Source organism: Eurosta solidaginis, chromosome X (genome assembly GCF_040869045.1).
Source record: "Eurosta solidaginis isolate ZX-2024a chromosome X, ASM4086904v1, whole genome shotgun sequence".
Lineage (NCBI taxonomy): Eukaryota > Metazoa > Arthropoda > Insecta > Diptera > Tephritidae > Eurosta > Eurosta solidaginis.
This window is the reverse complement of record NC_090324.1, coordinates 64,370,387-64,390,083: the sequence shown is the minus strand read 5'-3', so window position 1 is coordinate 64,390,083 and position 19,697 is coordinate 64,370,387. Positions and strand designations below refer to the sequence as shown.

The following is a 19,697-nucleotide window of genomic DNA, read 5'->3' as shown; positions in this document are numbered from 1 at the left end:
TCATTAAACTAAACAGCGAAGGTGTTGGGGCGAGACATTATGGCAATCTGGCAACACATGATCAAAGTTTGACATCTTGCTAACATATTGAAAGGTGCCCATTTTAGACACCATTAAAATTGTTGTGCACACACACTCGCTGCTATTGTACGCCACACTTACTTTTTTTCCTTTGTTTCTTTTTAAATAAATAGATAGATGTTGTTTTAATATTTTAGAATATAGTTTTTCTTTATTTAATAACTAAGTTCTTTTTAAATTTTCACTCAGTTTTTTATCTATCTTTCTTTTAACACGACTGCCCTCTTTTTCTTACAGGAACGAATTGAATTCGATTCCCATTTTCTAACTTCACTGAATGCAATTCCCACTGCTGAGTGCAATTGGCATTGCTGTTCAGCAACAGCTGACAGCGATGCCACTTGCACGCAGGGGTGCGTTTTATTTTTGCGTAAAGGCGGGTAACGCAGTGCGGTTATACTATCGACACACGGCGGTCACTTCGAGTTATCCAAGAGTTACACACGTGAATTAAAAAGTACAATATTTTACTATTAACTATCTTTTGTATTTTCCTTAATATTTAATAATAAATATATGAAATATTCGTACGTCTGTACCACCAGACGTAACAATCCTTAAGAAACGTTACAATACACCAATACATGAAATACTTGAAAGCCTAAATTGGCTAAGCGTAAAACAACTCATGGTATACTATACTCTAAAATGTATACATAACATTAAAATAGGAAATCAGCAGAAATATCTAAACGACCGACTGATATACAACAACGAGGTTCACGATTACCAAACAAGAAACAGAAACAACTTTCGCCTGCCACAAGTACGATCCGAGTTCGACAAGAAAAATATATACTACGAAGGACTGAGATAATATAACGATCTTCCAATTGAAATAAAACAATGCCAAAACATCAATGAATTTAAGAAACTACTGTATAATTACTGTAAAGCACTACCTTTTAGATAATGATCTCATAGATATACAAATCATTTAGGAATATTCGCCAAAGATTGTTTATAAACCGGGGGCTACAAATGTTGTTGCAGACGCATTAACAAGAAAGATTTTAAATAATGTATCTACTTCAGAAGAATCAAGTAATTATTAATAAAACATCGCGCGATTTTTTATTAAAAAACTTCGCCTGCGGTGCTTTTGTTCAACACCTACAAAAACATTTTATTTTTAAATTCGTATGATAAAAAAACATGAAAATTTTTAATCAAAAATCGCGCGATTTTTTATTAATAATTACTTGATTCTTCTGAAGTAGATAAATTATTTAAAATCTGTCTTGATAATGCGTCTGCAACGACATTTGTAGCCCCCAGTTTATAAACAATCTTTGGCGAATATTCCTAAATTATTTGTATATCTATGACATCATTATCTAAAAGGCAGTGCTTTACAGTAATTATACAGTAGTTTCTTAAATTCATTGATGTGTTGGCATGGTTTTATTTCAATTGGAAGATCGTTATATTCTCTGTCCTTCGTAGTATATATTTTTCTTGTCGAACTCGGATCGGACTTCTGGCAGGCGAAAGTTGTTTCTGTTTCTTGTTTGGTAATCGTGAACCTCGTTGTTGTATATCAGTCGGTCGTTTAGATATTTCGGCTGATTTCCTATTTTAATGTTATGTATAAATTTTAGAGTATAGTATACCATGAGTTGTTTTACGCTTAGCCAATTTAGGCTTTCAAGCATTTCATGTATTGGTGTATCGTAACGTTTCTTAAGGATTGTTACGTCTGGTGGTACAGACGTACGAATATTTCATATATTTAATATTAAATATTAAGGAAAATACAAAAGATAGTTAATAGTAAAATATATCTTTTTAATTCACGTGTGTAACTCTTGGATAACTCGATGTGACCGCCGTGTGTCGATATGTTAGCAAGATGTCAAACTTTGATCATGTGTTGCCAGATTGTCATAATGTCTCGTCCCAACACCTTCGCTGTTTAGTTTAATGAGCACGGTGAAAACCTAAATGGCGGGCGTCGAGGACGATCTGAGCGACGTAGGGATGGAGTCCCTTGGCCTTCGCAATTGTGATTGGTTTGAGCTGAATCATAATCATTGTGCGTAATTTCATGATTAGCTTGACCTGAGTTTTTATTCGAGGACAACTCATCGTTGTCTACGTTTTGAGTTTCTGGTTCTTTTTCTAAATGGTCTAGAATATGATCTGCGCGTTCTGGTTTGGTCTGTGATCTACGATGGCGCAATTGATTTGCGTGCATTCTTTTCAGCTTTCCAGTGTCCATTAAGACGGTGTACATGACGCTACCAATACGTTCTATTATCGAGCCAGGTTTCCACTCATATTTGTTGTAAGATGTATGTATCGCAGCTATGAGCTTTGTTTCTCATTTGGTGCTTTTTCCTCCCTTGGTGGGAGCAGTAATCCAAATGCGTACGGAGTTTTCGCTTGTATAACAGCTCGACAGGTGATTTGAAATCCATACAATTTTGGTTCAGGGTGGAGCGATAACTCATTAAGAATGTTTGTAACTTTTGATCGGTTGTACCCTCCTCACTAAGTTATTTTAATGCTCTCTTGAGTGTGTCAACAAATCGTTCCGCCTGACCATTTGACATTGGGTAATACGCACTGGAACAAAGATGTTGGATACCGCGTTCACGGATGAAGTTTTGAAACTCTGCTCTCTTGAATTGAGTTCCATTATCTGATATCAACGCACTTGGAGAGCCGTGTCTTGAAAAGATTTCATTTAAAATATTGATGGTCTCGTGAGTAGAGATTGACTTGATCATCACTTTTCTGGCCATTTCGAGTAGGAGTTCACCACTACTAAAAAATAATGTCCATCGATGGGACCTGCGTAGTCGATGTGTATGCGTTGCCATGGTTCATTAGTTGGAGGCCATGGGCTTAATGTTGTTTTTGTCGGAAATTTGGCCGCGGCTGCACATTGATGGCAGTCGTTAATAAAATTTATAATGTCTTTATCTATTGCGGGCCAATATACATAGCTACGAGCGATTGCTTTTGTTCCTTGTATACCCTGATGACCCTGGTGAAGTTCTTTTAGAATTCGCTTCTGGTAGATTCTAGGTATAGCAATTCGATTCCCTAATGGTAATGGAATCTTTTCGCGCAAGATATTGTCTGATGTCTGTATTCTCTGGAAGTTTTACTGGCCAGCCCGTTTTGTAAAACTCGAGAATGTTTTTCAGGATTAGATCTCTTGCAGTTTCGTATTGTAACATTTTGTGCGTGATTGGTATTTTTTCTATGTTTTCTGTAATATTTAAATTTACCTCGTTTTCTAGCTTGATGGAAGCTATGATGAAATCTTCTGAATCGGTTACGGTGTTTTTAATGAGTCGTGATAGAACATCAGCATAACCGAAACTATTTGTGTTTATGAATCTGATGTCGAAATCATACGCGAGTAGTTTTATAGCCCATCTCTGGAGACAGTTTGCTTGGTGAGCGTTAATACCGGACTTATTCCCAAAGATCGCTAAAGGTGGTTTATGGTCGGTATGTAGGGTAAACCTACGCCCGAAGATAAGTTTTTGGAATTTTGTTACAGCAAATATTAACGCTAAAGCCTCTTTCTCAATCTGGCTGTATCCTTTTTTGGTTTCAGTCAGTGATTTCGACGCATGACTAATTGTGTTAGCGCGCAACAAACCAGTACACCCTTGAGTACCTAAAGTTACAAATTTATTCTACTTAAAAATGCAACCTTGTGTCTGTATGTCAAGTAAATCGCATACACGAGTTCAACTGACGTTAAAGCATTGCATTGGATCCTTTGCTTTTTCCCTTTCTTTTCGTTGGCGGCGTTGAACAAGGAGGACAAGCAGCACAAGTATTTTAGCGACCACGACCACGCTTATAATTAGATTTACAATCATATAATTGCAATATAAGTTAATAATTTCCTTTGTACAGAATTACACCTGAATTAAATGAATTTTACAAGGTAATACAGCTTAACATACGTGTTATTTATCCACCCGCCAACATCCTAAAATACTTGTGGAAAACGACAAACGAAAGCACGTTGTGGAAAATATATTGTTTCTACGCATCCGCCATTTGCTAACACGCCATGAATGACTTGCAAAATTCCGAAGTTTCCCTTGTTAGCGATGCACCTCCGCTTATTGGTGCATGCAGCAGTAATCCGCAATCACATGTTACGGGGGGGGGGGGGGGGGGGGGGGGGGGGGTAATTTATCAATTGGAACACCTGCTACCACAATACCAGGGAGTGTGTCCGGAATATTTTCCACGAATAGTGCTTACCAAATGTCACCATACACATCGCTACATGCCGGGCTCGGAGGCCTGGGTGTACCCTTAAATCAACAGCCATGTTATACTAGCACACATATGATGCATTGTGAGGACCCAAATCCACCGGCTTTGGAGCCCACACATTCGAACCTACAAATATTTATCAAAACTCATTAAAACGTGTATAAATCCTACTTGAATTACAATGAATTTATACATATAGCATGTAAAATGTACAAAACTGAATTATATGAATTAAATTTACACATACAAAATAATCATTTTTGAATCACCCTAATATACATATAAACATTCATGACAACATCTAATTTCTTCGTTTAAATAATTGTCTCTGCCCGCATACGGTAAATATTTTGGTTGAACATTATAATTTCCACAGATAACCCATAACCGGCTGGAATTTTAAATAATGCTGGGAATACAGCAATGCAATAAGCAACACACATAAGCTCCCATTGCAAGAACACCAAAACGTACAAACACGCGTATACCAAGCCATTGCGACCAAGCACAGCAGGCATTGAAGCGAACCGTCAGGGCGGACATCGCACAAAGAAGAAACGAAAAAAAATGCAATGTACTAGGAAGACGTCACGTTAGCATACCAACAACACAGCGTGGGTACTAGACACAAGTTACCTACGAAGGGCAACCAACTCGTCGACAACAACAAGACCCAATAAGCAGGCAGCAGAGGGAAATCAAAAGTAACTATGCTAGCTAACTGGAGATGCGTACCAACGAACTCACATGTTAGGGGCAGTACAAGAGGAATTTTTACATACGCAATTTAGAATAATACAGTTAAATGTAAGATACCTTAAGTAAATACATATAATAAGAAAAATTTATTGTTGCAGGATAACTGTCCACCTGCGCGTGGACAAGTATAAAAGTGCGACAAATTTCGCGAATTGAGACAGTAGCCAGCTAGGTAGAGTAGCCTGCTAACGCCTTGTTTAGCGGTGAATGGGACTCCTGGGATTTTTCCATCTCACGAGTTCTTTATTTTAGCAACTTTGGGGGTTTTTCCAACCCCATCGTTAAGAGGGATTGTGGTGGTTTTTCCACCTCCGCAACCTTCAGGAAGAGCAGGGTATTCTTAAGCTATATACTCGGTCGGGGTTTTACCAACTCCACCGACTGGGAGGAAGTGGTGGTTCTCCACCTCCGCTTTCTTTACGAAGTAGTCTGAGATTTTTAGTTTAAGCGTAGTCCTGGTGGGGGTTTTCCCAACCCCATCGGCGTAGAACCGACGGTGGTTTCCCACCTCCGTCGCCATAGCTTTAAGGGTGGTTTGGATATTTTGGAATAAAGAGTTTATAACGACAAACGGGATCTTTCTCTTTAAAAGGAGACGATAGGGATTCTTCTCTAATTCCACAGGGATCCTGGACGGACTGAGCATACCCCGGCGCAAGGAAAAGTCCGTCACAGCATAACCAAGTTTCTCTTTATAATAATGTACCCTCATACATTGGTAAACCTCAGCTAAACTCAACGATTGCTCACCCATCTGGATGCGTGTACGGTCAGAGCCGTCACGGACCGAATATTACCATTTTCACATCCATTCAAAGGGGTAACGACCAGCATGCATCGCAATTGCCATTCGATACATCACAGGCTAACGTGGGCACTGCATATATAGGAACATATGGCGCTGCCGCACCATACCAACCCGTCTCAACAGTGCACGGCTGTTCCGGGCAACCACATGGAGGTTTAGCGCCCGTCAGCGACAGCACGTGGGGTGGTCTATACACGCAGCCTCGGTACAATCTGGACGTAAGCCTGACACATCGCAAGCGGCAGCACGACACGTGCTTAGTAAAGATCTGCCACTCTTCTCTGGAAAAGCAGAGGAGTGGACGCTCTTCATCACGAACTACAAGCAATCAACTGAACGTTGTGGGTTTACTGAATAGGAAAATCTAATCCGACTTCAAAAGTCACTACGCAGGGCGGCTCTAGAAGCTGTGAGAGGGAAACTAATGATGCCCTCCACCGTTCACCTTGCCATTGCTACATTGCGCATGCTTTTCGGGCGACCCGATGTAATCCACGATACACTTCAGCGCAAGTTGAGACAAGTGCCAACAGTAAAAATTGATCGGTTGCACACCCTAATCGATCTCGCTCTGGCCGTTCAAAATTATAGGGCAACGATGCAGGCGTTGGGTCTTAGCGTCTTAATGATCCAATGTTGATAAATGAGTTGCTGGCCAAACTTCCAGGGGATATGAAACTAGATTGGGGTCGCCGTCGAATGACCACGGCTCGCGTCGACATTATAGCATTTGATGATTGGCTTTTCGACCTAGCATCGTGCGCCAGCCAAGTGACACCACTTAGCTCTCCCACTTATACGACTGGGGAAGAAAAAGCGGGACGAAGGGGCAACAAAGAAAGAGTCCTCATTCACGACAGTAATTCCAAAGGGCATCCTAGAACAAAACCTCCCTGTCATCTGTGTGGCAACGACCATAATCTCTCCGAGTGTCAAGACTTCAAAGCGAAGAGCAGAGATGAGCGTTGGCAGGTGGTGAAGGACAAAAAACTATGCATCCGTTGCTTCGAAACGCATTTGCTTCGGCGCTGTGCATCCAAGAAAGAGTGCGGAATTGACGGTTGTAGAATGGCCCACAACCCACTATTACATTTCATTTCATTTCATTTCATTTCATTTATTTATTACGGCAAAAAAGCCTAATTCATAAATTAAATTATATTACAATTTACTATCTTATTGCTAAGGTTTTACAATATTCATAATGTTTTGCTTTAAAAGCCCCGATTTCATTACAACTTTTTATATCTATAGGCAGTTCATTGAAACTTTTTAGACCTTTATAAAAAATATTTTGCTGATCTATTTCAGTTCTGAATAAAGGCAGATTGAAATTGTGTTTATTCCTTGTATTAATGTTATGTGTTTGCTTAACTAATACTACGTTTTTACTTAGATATTCAGGTACATTTTCACTTTTAATATTAAATATAAACTTCATAGCGTGAAAAAAAATCTTTTGCTTTACACTTAACCAGTTCAAACTTCTCAGCATATCAGCCGTACGAGTATCTCTAGGTTTTTTAAGAATAAATCTCATACATCTGTTTTGCATCTTTTGAAGTTTATCTATTTCTTTGTCTGACACAATGAATAGAATAGATGGGCAGTTTACAAAGTGCGGTTCTATAATGGACTTATATATAATTATTTTGTACTTTTTTTGAATATATTTGGATGTTCTCTGCATAACCCCAATTTTTTTCGCAACTTTCTGGACTGTGTAGTTTATATGTTCTTCAAACTTGAGTTTGTTATCAATTATAATTCCCAAATATTTTATACTGTCAACTTTTTGTATGCTTTCATCATTTATTTTTAAACCAATTATATCCTCATTAACGTTCCTCCTTGTTATTATCATAAATTTCGTTTTATTTATATTAAGTTTCAGTCTATTTCCGCACAACCATTTATACAGGTTATTCAGTTCATGTTGTATTTTAGAAAGTGCAGAATTAATATTATTCTCACTAATCATTATTAATGCATCATCAGCGAATAGTTTAATTTCACAACCTTCAATAGCGTTAACTATATCATTAATATAAATTAAGAACAGTATCGGTGCCAAAACTGAGCCTTGTGGTAACCCTATGGGTACTTCCAATTCATCAGATATCACGGTATTTATAACCGTTTTCTGTCTCCTCTGCTTCAAATAGCTGCGAAACCAGTCAAGTTCTATACCAGTTATACCAATACGTTCCATTTTTTTGATTAAGATCTCCCTATCCACTGTTTCAAAAGCTCGTTTGAGGTCTAGGAAGACTGAAACAACCACTTTTTTTTTATTTAACTCTTCTTTCCAGTCATGTATCACCAAATTAAGAGCTGTCTCACATGAATGTTTCTTTCTAAAGCCTGACTGCTGGTGGGCTAGTATATTATTATCTTCAAGGTATTTCGTTAACTGGTTCTTAACATAAGCTTCAAGTATTTTACAATCACTAGGCAGGGTGTTTATGGGTCTAAGTTCTTCAGGTTTTACTGTCTTTTTAACTTTTTCCACTGGTATCACCGTTGACGTTTTCCACTTTTCTGGTACAAGACCCTCTTCTAGGCTGTTATTGATTATTTGTGCGTAGAAATATCCTGTATACGATATACAGTCTTTAAGTACTCCATCAGATATAAGTTTTCTGCCGCCTATTTTATATTTGAACTCTTTCAGAATATTAATAACTTCATCTGTTGTTATTTTGGCAAACTTTAATCTAGAATTGACTTGTACATCACTTAGTGCTATACGGCAAGGTTCTATGATGTTATTAATTTCTATTACGCTATTTATAAAGAACCTATTTAGACCATTTGCCAGCTCAGTTTCATTTTCTACCATCATACCATCTATTATCGCCTTTTTAATCCCTTCGTTATCTCTCGTTAAGCAAACCGCTTGCTTAAGATGTTTCCACATTTCTCTGGCGTTATTTTCATTCATTTCGACTTTATTTTCCATATATTTAACTTTCTTTATTTTTACTAGCTTTTTGTAGATACGATTTATATTTTTATATTCGTTCCAATCACCTGTTTGTATCGCAAGCTTATAATTATTATATTTGCATTTATTCATTTGCGCCAGTTCTCTGTCGTACCATTTATTCATAAGCTTGATATGAACTTCTTTTTCATACGTTAAACTTTCCATAGCTTGCATTATTATGTTGTTCACTAATTCGACTTTCTCATCAATTAGTAGGTTTTCATTTATGTTGAAGTTACATGATCTCAGGATGCTTATTAAGATTTCACTATTATATTTATCCCAAGCTGTGATTTTCTTGGTCATTCTCATCTGGTATGATTTAGACGTTTTAATATTGAACATTATTGTTTCGTGATCTGAAATTTTGTATGCAGGCAAATTATTGCACTGTATTTCATCTGAATTTGAATATAATAAATCAATTTTAGATGCACTTGCATCTGTAATTCGAGTATTAAATTCTACTTTTTGGGTCATACCCATCACAGAAAATATCTCATTCAATTTTGTACTATATGTTGATATGTAGTTCATGTTTATATTAAAATCCCCGATTAGTATATTACATTTACTTCTTTCAAATTTATCGATTAATATTTCATTTAAGTACTCGATAAACGCTGCATCACTTGTGCTTGGTGAATGATACAGAACCCCTATTTGCCACTTTTTATCGACCTTTTTCAATTTTATTATAATGCACCATAAGTTCATATTGACACTAGCATTATAAATTACATTTATCTCCACTGTCCTATGAACATACACTAGTACTCCTCCTGTATGCCTGCTGTGCGAGTCGCATCTAACCATATTATACGATGCTATTTCTAATTCGCTGTCTTCAACATCTTTCGTTGTACACGTTTCCGAACATAATATGATACTTGGTGTATGTACTTCAGCCAACACTTCCAGTTCACATTTGTTTGATACTATGCTGTTAATATTCAAGTATATGCACTTAAGTTCATTGTGTCTAGTCTGCAGTCTTTCTTTGTATCAAATTTTCTTCAGCGGTATCTCATTGAATTGTGGCGGGCTTATCAGTGCGTCGGGTGTTCGCTGCTAGTATCCTAGCCTTTGTTTTCTTGCATTCAAGTGCTTTAGGTAGACTGGGCACTGTCTGCTATTGCACGAGTGATTGACATCTAGTCCTAGATTTAACTTCTCATTTGCCTTTATGCAGTTTATACACTTGTTTGCTGGTTGTTCATTACATTCAATGGTCTTATGCTTACCCAAGCATTTGGTACAAACTTCCACGTTTTTGCATTCAGTCGCCTTGTGATTGTATCCTCTGCATTTGAAACACGTTGTCACATCAACGCCATCGTAAACTTTGCACCTTTCCCATCCTACGTTGAGCTTATCCAATTTTAAAGCATTAGTAAACATTTCCTCGTCCACTTCCAATATTGCGTTGTAATAGTTTTTGTTGCTAGTTTTAACATTATATTGCTTAATAATTTTTATTTCACCCTGTTCTAGGCATTTGTTTTGCTTTCTTAGACACTCGATCAGGTCATCTCTATTCTTTTCAAACTGCATGCCTGTTATAAATAATTTTGGTTTATAGTCACGTGGTATCTTTATTTCATATTCATCACTTATTTTTTTATCCATAATTTGTTTAATCTTATTTCTTTCATCTTCATTAATACTATCGATCACCATAATACCATTATGGCCCGCTTTAATGTCTGTTATCTTTAGCTCGTTAGGGTTAATTTTATTATTTAGATCTTGCCTTGTTCTTTCACTAGTTTGTTTTGCCTTCGGTTTAACAATAATAGGAGCCCGTTTCTTAAGCTCTGGAACGGCCCTAGCTGTGTTTTTATTTTCACCCGTTCTTAGAATATTTGCATATGTTTGTTGTGGTATCCCATCGTTTTTCTCCTTTACTATTGTTTTTATTTCACTACAAAATTTCTCATTCTCCCTCCCCACTACTTCAGCTTGATTTTTTATTTTCTCTGCTATCTCCCGCACTTTCTTAATTTCAGCTGCATTTTTAATATACATTTCTTGATGCATTTTTAAGGTCGCCAAACGTTCATTGTATTTTTCCTCCATTGTTTTCATTAACGCCCGCATCTCTTTTTGGTTGGTTTTTAAAGCTTCTTCAAATTCGTTTTTGTATTCTTTTAAATAGCCACTGTTCCTATTAACACTCTCTTGCATGTCTCGCAATACCAGATCAATATTATGTATGTATGTAATACACTCTTCGCAAATAAAATTCACCATTGGATGTGTTCCTATTACAGTAGCTTTATCCAAGCCGGAACATTTTGCTGCCGAGTGGTATACTTTCGCACACACACCCACACATCTAATTCCCGTCTCCCCGCGAATTGCAAGTTTGCACTTGTCACACTTATTTTCGCTTTCAGACATATTGCCTTTGCTATCGTTTTCACTATGCCGTTTTCGTTTTGTGTTAATTTGTAATTATATATGCATATGTATGCGTTTCTATTCGCTAGACTTGAGTCACTTTCTCACCGGTATAAAATTATTAAATATTTATATGGTATTTCACTAGGTTTTGAATCGTTATTGATATTAGATTTTGTTAAATTAAAAGTGAACTGATCTTCTTACAGAGTCTCTATCTCACATATTTGTCACTTTTAATAATTATTCAAAGGGTTTCACCATTTTTGCAAACAAAATTCAACGAGCGATCTTAAACACGTCCTTTCCTCTCCGATCATCTGGAGCTGACAACAGCAAGCTGAACAATAATGACGGGCTCACAGTCCTATTCCATCAGCGCAAATTCAAGAGAACAATCTTCCGTTACATTCCGGTGATTCTTTATGGACCGAAATCAACTTTAGAGACGTTTGCCCTCATCGACGAAGGAGCATCGTGCACACTGATGGATAATAGCTTGGCCGAGCACTTGGGGCTTGACGGTCCCAGCGAAGAACTTTGTTTGAGATGGACAGGCGATATCACTCAACAAGAGGCTAACTCGAAGTTTTTAAGCTGCGAAATATCTGGCAGAGAAAACTCAACGCGATACCGTATGCGTAACGTGCGCACCATCACTAACCTAGAACTACCGCAACAATCTCTAAACGCCGAAGAGCTGGCAGAGCACCATCACTTGAGACCACTGCCTATTGTACCATACACTAATTGCAGAGCACGTTTGTTGATAGGTTTGGATAACACAAAGCTCTCCATTCCGATAGAGGTACCCGAAGTGGAGGGTGATGATCTAGTAGCTGCGCGTTGCAAGTTAGGCTGGTCGGTATATGGCCATAAAAATTCCGATCATGCAGTAGAGGAAAGCTTGGTGCGCGTATGCCCCTGTACGCGAGATAATCAAGTGGACAGCTTGATGAGAACATATTTTTCCATAGAATCGATAGCTACAAGTCCCACCGTCAAACCGCTCAGGTCAAAGGCAGACGAACGCGCATATACCATAATGCAGAATACAGTCAAATATAAACCATACGAAAAAAGGTGGGAAACTGGCCTCTTATGGAGATACGACAAAATTGATTTACCCGACTTCTTCCAAATGGCTTATCATCGACTTCAATGTCTTGAAAGAAAGATGGAAAAATACATTTGTAGACGATTGGCTGCATAGCGTAGACGACGAAGATGAGATGATTCGCTTAGCTAATGATGTCCGCCACATCCACGGTGAAGGCGGGTTCGAGATGCGGAGTTGGCTGTCGAATTCTGCGCGAGTTGTGCAGGCACTCATGGGAGGATCAGAGCCCATAAACAAGTGCTTTGACGAGCCAGGTTCGGAATCCCAAAAGGTTCTCGGCATGTGTTGGCTGCCGAACAATGACGAGTTAACCTTCAAACATAATTTCAAGCCGGATATTTTTGATGAATCAAGCATACCAACGAAGAGGCAAATGCTCCGATTGGTGATGACGATATTCGACCCCTTGGGTCTGCTAGGTTTTTTTGTAATCGAGGCCAAGGCAGTTCTGCAAGATGTTTGGCGGTCAGGGGTGACTTGGGACGAGGCCGTGCATAAGAAAGAACGATCGGCGTGGTGGCAATGGGTGCGTAAGCTGAAATACATTAACGACATCCAAATTCCACGCTGCTATCTCCTGGCGAGCCGTAGTGACGACAACCAGCTGCACGTTTTTGTAGACGCCGGTATATCAGCATACGCGGCTGTAGCATTCCTGCGTTCCAACGTAATCGGCGAAGTTCAGTGCAGCCTAGTAGCATCAAAAACCAGAGTCGCCCCATTGAAGCCGCTGTCTGTTCCGAGGCTTGAGCTGATAGCTGCAATTCTTGGGCTTCGGCTCGCTAAATTTATACAACAAGAGATCTCTATACATATTAGCCGTCGTATCTTCTGGTCCGATTCGAAGGACGTGTTATGCTGGATAAGGTCTGACACCAGAAAGTTCCACCAATTTGTGGCCGTACGCGTCGGCGAAATCTTAGAAGAATCACAAGTCAACGAATGGCGGTGGGTGCCATCAAAGCACAATGTCGCGGACGACGCCACTAAGTGGAATCCCAAACTCGACGTTAACAGCGCCGACAGATGGTTTACGGGACCGGAGTTTCTGAGAATACCGGACACTTCCTGGCACACATCCGAAATACAACAATCGCAATCCACCCTGGAAACGATACAGCACATAGCAGCTGACATCTCGGTTGAAGAGGGTGCATCACCAGATCCCAAAAGATTCAGCAAATGGGAGAAACTACGTTCAGCACAGATGTGCGTTCTCCGATTTCTTCGATTGACTATAAGAGCTCCGATTAAAAACCCTATAACTCAGATGCTGCTGTACGATACGACTTGCACAAGTGCCGAGCTTCTGATATTTCGTATGTGCCAGCGCGAATGTTACAGCGAAGAACTCAATCAACTGAGAACCGGCGGGGGACGAATCGACGAAGCAAGGGGAGTGCCATCAGATCTAAAACAACCGATAATTATCCCGCGGCATCACAGCGTTACAAATCTCATCGCAGACTTCTACCACCGCAAATTCCATCACCATCACAACGAGATAGTGGTAAATGAGATGAGGCAGCGATTCTGCATTCCGGGATTACGTGCATTAGTGAGAGCGGTTGCAAAGGTCTGTCAACAATGTCGCAACCAACGGGCCACGCCAAATCCACCAGAAATGGGCAGACTTCCGGTAGATCGTCTTGCAGCATTTACTCACCCCTTCGCATACACATGGGTTGACTATTTTGGACCCTTTGACGTGATGGCAGGAAGAAGGCATGAGAAACGGTGGGGCGTTATATTTACGTGTATGACCATTCGAGCTGTTCACATAGAGCTTGCGCCATCACTCTCGACTGACTCATTTCTACTCATTCTGAAATTGTTTATTGACAGAAGAGGCGTTCCCAGGCGAATTCTATCCGACAACGGGACCAATTTTAGAGGCGCCAGTCGAATACTGGCGGAAGAGATCGAGAAAATATCGTCTGACGCTATTATGCAAAAATATCCTGAAATCTAATGGTCTTTTATACCACCAGCAGCGCCACATATGGATGAGGCATGGGAGCGCATAGTTCTCTCGGTGAAATCAGTGCTGATGGACATATTACCAAAAGGTGGTTTGCGCGAAGAAGTGCTGAGAGCTGCGCTAGCTGACGTTGAGAGCATCATCAATATGCGACCACTAACATATATTCCGTTTGACTCACACGAAAGCGAGGCTCTGACGCCAAATCATTTCCTTCTCGGCAATTCCAGCGGCATAAGAGAAAAGGATGACATCGACGTAGGTCTTCCTACACAGCTGAACGAAAGCTTTCGCAATGCCGGCGACTTAGCGGACCGATTTTGGAGAAGATGGCTCCGTGAATACTTACCGGGTCTAACCAGACGCGCAAAATGGTTCGATACCCCCGAAATACCAATCGCTCCAGATGACATCGTCATAATCGTAGACGAGAACACAAAGCGGAACACATGGGTAATAGGAAGGGTACTAGATGTCATACGCAGCGCTGACAGGCAAGTCAGGAGTGCAGTGGTCAAAACCTTCAGCAGCTTGGTCACCCGCCCAGTGGTGAAACTTGGGCGCCTCGATCTGAAATCGGTGAACCCCGCGCCAGAGCATGAAGTTCACGGAAGGGTGAATGTTAGCGCGCAACAAACCAGTACACCCTTGAGTACCTAAAGTTACAAATTTATTCTACTTCAAAATGCAACCTTGTGTCTGTATGTCAAGTAAATCGCCTACACGAGTTCAACTGACGTTAAGGCATTGCAATGGATCCTTTGCCTTTTCCCTTTTTTTTCGTTGGCGGCGTTGAACAAGGAGGACAAGCAGCACAAGTATTTTAGCGACCACGACCACGCTTATAATTAGATTTACAATCATATAATTGCAATATAAGTTAATCATTTCCTTTGTACAGAATTACACCTGAATTAAATGAATTTTACAAGGTAATACAGCTTAAAATACGTGTTATTTCTCCACCCGCCAACAAACTGCTTTTATTATCTTTTGATTTGGATCATAATGTGCGAGCAATAAATCGGATGACAGGATGTCCTTAAGATGTTTGAAACATTTTGCATGATTGCTTTTCCATTGCCATTTTGTATTAATTTTCAGCAACTCGTTTAGTGGACCACGGTATAAGCGCATTTTGTCTACGAATTTTCCATAGAAGTTTATGGCACCTAAAAACGACCGAAGTTCCGAAATGTTTGTTGGTTCCGGCATTTCGCGGACTGCTGCGGTTCTTTTTGTATTTGGTTTCAACCCCTGTGAGTTTATAACGTAACCAAGATATTTTATTTCTTGAAGTGAAAATTTGCATTTTTCAATTTTTAGCTTAAATCCGTGTTCTTGTATGATAAAAAACATGAAATTTTCTAATAAAAAATTGCGCGATTTTTTATTAAAAATTTTCGCCTCCGGCGCTTTTCTTCAACGAGTACAAAAACATTTTATGTTTAAATTCGTATGATAACAAAAACAAGCAAATTTTCAATATCAAACCGCGGAATTTTTTATTAAAAAATTTTCGCATACGGCGCAAATGTACAACAAATAAAAATACCCCTTTTTCTAAATTCTTATCATAAAAAATTTAAATTTTTTATTTTCTTATCATAAAAAATTTAAATGTTTACTTTAAAATCTTGCGTTTCGTTAAATTAAGTACATTAGTTACATATTATTCAGAGAATTACAGAAACAAGATACATTGATAAGTGTATATTTGTTTGCATTTATGTCGACCTGCCACCACCTTATATCGTTAAGTACATTAATTACATATTATTCAGAGAATTACGAAAACAAGATGCATTGATAGTGTATATTTGTTTGCATTTATGTCGAACTGCCACCACCTTATAATGTCCTACCAAGATAAAAAGATATTAAGACCAATTCTAAATTTTCTCGCGGAATTTTGTTCTCGTGAATTTTTTATTCCCGCGGAAAAATTCTTCAAATTTTTTCTCCTAGGGAGAAGAAAAATTGGGCAATAGGAATTTCGAATTTCCGCAGTCAGCTGTTTTTTATTTATTTATTTATCATCTTGAAATTTCGTTGCGCATTTCTTATTTTGTTTAAAAAATTTAAAAGTTTAATTATTGTTGCAAATTTGTTTGAAATTAAGAAATAAGGTATAAACAATGCACATTATTGCATTTCATGTGGTATTCACCGGAATAAGTAATGAAATGGTGCCACAGCAACACCAACAGAGGAGCATAAGACGGCGGGATAACACAAATCCGCCGGAGTTGCATGCATTTATTCTGGAAAGCAATTTTCTGGCGGCCAAGTCGAGTTGAGTTCGCCTTTCGCCATATACCAAAATCTATTTAAGCCTTCTTAAAAATCATTGCGCAATTTCTGGATGGCTGCATCAAATATACAGAGCTTTTCCGTTGCTTATGATATACTTTTCGACTTAAAATAATGAATATAGTGATTGTTGTTGTTGTTGTATTAACAGTGGAAATATTGTGGTAGAATGTAAATACATATTTTAGCACAAATTTTTTACAAATAAGTGTTTTTTCTTAAAAGAACCAATTTCCTTTAACTATTTTGAAGCATTCCCTTTAATTTACCTAGTAAAAAAACACCTATGAAATGGCAGAGAAATCTTCCTCTCCCTCACATTCATAATACCTACTTTTCTCCCATAACCGGTTACTGCTTTTTCGAACATTGTTCAGAATAGGAGGAAAGTGAGAAGTGAAAAAACTCGCAAGGAAATTTTATTTAGAATACGAGGAATGTGAGAAGAGAAAAAACTCGCACGGAATTTTCGTTTATAATCGGGCTGATTGTTGCGGAGATGGCAACACTATTCACCACCTTCATATGTTTTCGTTTGTTTAATTGCAACAACGAAGAAAGCGACTATAGTAGGGACCGGTTTTTTGCGAATCACTTTTAAACGAGTTAAAAAATATAATTTCTGCTTTCGGAATCTTAACGAAAATACGCGTCTTTGGGTACCACTTTCGACAAGTTTGCCGCATCCCCAGCGGATAAGGGGGTAAGAATATACCCGCGGTAGGTATGCCTGTCGTAAGAGGCGACTAAAATACCAGATTCAAGAGGTGTGTAGCGCAACCCTTCAGGTTGCCAGCGCAATATATAGCTTCTCCAAACCTAATTGTCAACCTCACCTATCCGCGGCAAGACGAGGATCTGCCGACCCCGAGCTAATAATGGAACTTGCGGTGGGGAGGGTATGGCCTGAATGTTTAATGTGGCCACATAAATCGTTCCCGAGATGGTCGGGCTAGCACCTTAATGGTGATGTGGTACCGGAGCGTACCGGATCTGTATCCGGCAAAGGACCATAAATACTCCCCGAAGCCTTCGGGGAGCAACCTTATCGCTACAACAACAACAACACTAGTTCGCCGCGAATTTCAAGTGTAAAACTTAAGTTGTAATATTACGATCGCGGGTTCGAATCGAGCTCAAGGCAAGCGGTTGCTGAATGGTTATAGCAGCGGCGCCTAAACGTTGCCGATGAAGGAATTTAGCAGTTCCCGAAATGGATCTATACAACGAGCTTTGGCAGTTGTCTAAAATTTTTTCTTTCTTCTATTCTAATTTAAAAATTTTTTCAATTAAGAAAAAATTTATCATAACAATAATAATGATAAAAATTATTGTTAGGCCTTGAGCTCGATTCGAACCCGCGATCTTAAAATCAGTAGGCCGATATAACAACAAAAATTGTTGTAATATTACCAAATTTCGTAATTTAAAAGTTTTTTTTCATAAACTACGAGTTTCCCAAAGTTCCGAAAGATTATTTTGTCATATTTAGAACCCCCGCTACCCCTCAAAAAAAAAAAAAAAATTGGTAAATCGTGGCACCTTATTCAAAATATTTTCCGAAGTGTTTTGCGGGTATATAGTATATAGTGTTGGTCTCCAAAACGATGTCGGACCCACCCAGGGTAATTTTTTATAATCGCGGCCGAACGCCGCCAAAGCAGAAAGGTGTTCTGCGTTTCGGTTTTTGGAAATATATTTTGGCAGAAATAAAATTTTGAATTTCCGCTTGCGAATTCGTGGTCTTCGGATGAAAAGGGAGTTTTAACAGTTGTGAGCTAAAGTAAAGAATTACCATTTTTTTTTATTTTCCGCCTTCGGATTATTAATACTGATGCCAAGACGCGTCGTTTGACACCTCTCGCGTATTAGCAGTCGACCCTTCAACTAGACTTTTACCAAATTTCCCGATTGTGAGCGCTAACAGTATTTAAACAGTGCCAAAAAGTATTTTGACACCGAAAATAATCAAATAAGTTTTAAGTCTGTCTAATGATACTTGGGCTATTCTAAAAGGCAGCATGGCACTCTTTATGTACGTCCAAATATCGGGTGGCGTGTAAGGATATTCGTTTTGGGTGAAAAGCCTGGGAATCCGAAAACGGAAATAAAAATTTGTTAATACAACTCCGTAACAATCTTTAGTATATTACCCCTCAGACTATAAATGTTTTGGACTTCCAAGAACAAAATATTTTAGATGAAATGCAAAGTTAACAAAATGGCCACTTAATTACGCATCACCACAAGTCAGGAATACCAATACCTTCAAAAACATCTAAGCACATTTTGCATTTAGAACCTTTGCTTATTTTATGTCACTACTTTGAACTAAAGAGTTTTATACAAAGGTAATTTTCTTTGTCAGTAGACATGTTACACATACCAGTTTATTAAACCATTGTAGATCCCAGCTACCATACATTAGCCACAGCTCACATATAGAAATAAGGATTATTTTATTATATGTTGAACAAAACCGCAAAGCCTGAATATGTTTTATTATGTATTTTGCTATTGCAACTACTCACTAAAAAAAAAAGCTTATTTCAACTACCGCAACGTTCCCTTAAGCAACACTTGCAGAAATCGATTTCGGGACGAATCGCTTGTTTAAAGCCTTGACGGGAAAGTTGGTTGTACGAATAATGCGTTAATGGTTGGACAATGGTACAATAACCAGGTAAAAGCATCAGGGTTGCATTTTACATGTTTTTTCATTCGAAGGTGGTCATAAAATGTCAAACTTTGTTTATGTTTACATTTTTTTTTTATTTACTTTTGATGTGAAAATTTATTAGGTAATTCTCTACTTTAGCTCACAACTACTAAAACTCGTCCTAAAATATCGGGAGAGGTGTCAGAAGACGCGCTTTGGACCCAGGACCACGAATCCGAAAACGGAAATTGAAAATTTTATTTCTTTCCAGATATATTTACAAAGTTGAAAATTTTCATGTGGCTGTTTTGATGGTGTTGTGTACCCACA

The 19,697-nt window shown here is 38.7% G+C and overlaps 1 protein-coding gene across 4 annotated transcripts in view; it reads right to left on the bottom strand.

The window, feature by feature from the left end:
• LOC137234645 (uncharacterized) overlaps positions 1-19,329 on the bottom strand; it is a 359,902-nt gene extending 340,573 nt beyond the window's left edge. For 3 of the 4 annotated variants that reach the window (XM_067758100.1, XM_067758102.1, XM_067758103.1), the window contains exon 1: positions 19,095-19,329. The gene's annotated coding sequence lies outside the window, so the exon portion shown is untranslated. Of the gene's footprint in view, positions 1-18,974; positions 19,027-19,094 lie in introns of those variants that run through there. The other variant, XM_067758101.1, reaches the window with a different exon arrangement.
• Between the last annotated feature and the right edge of the window lie 368 nt (positions 19,330-19,697).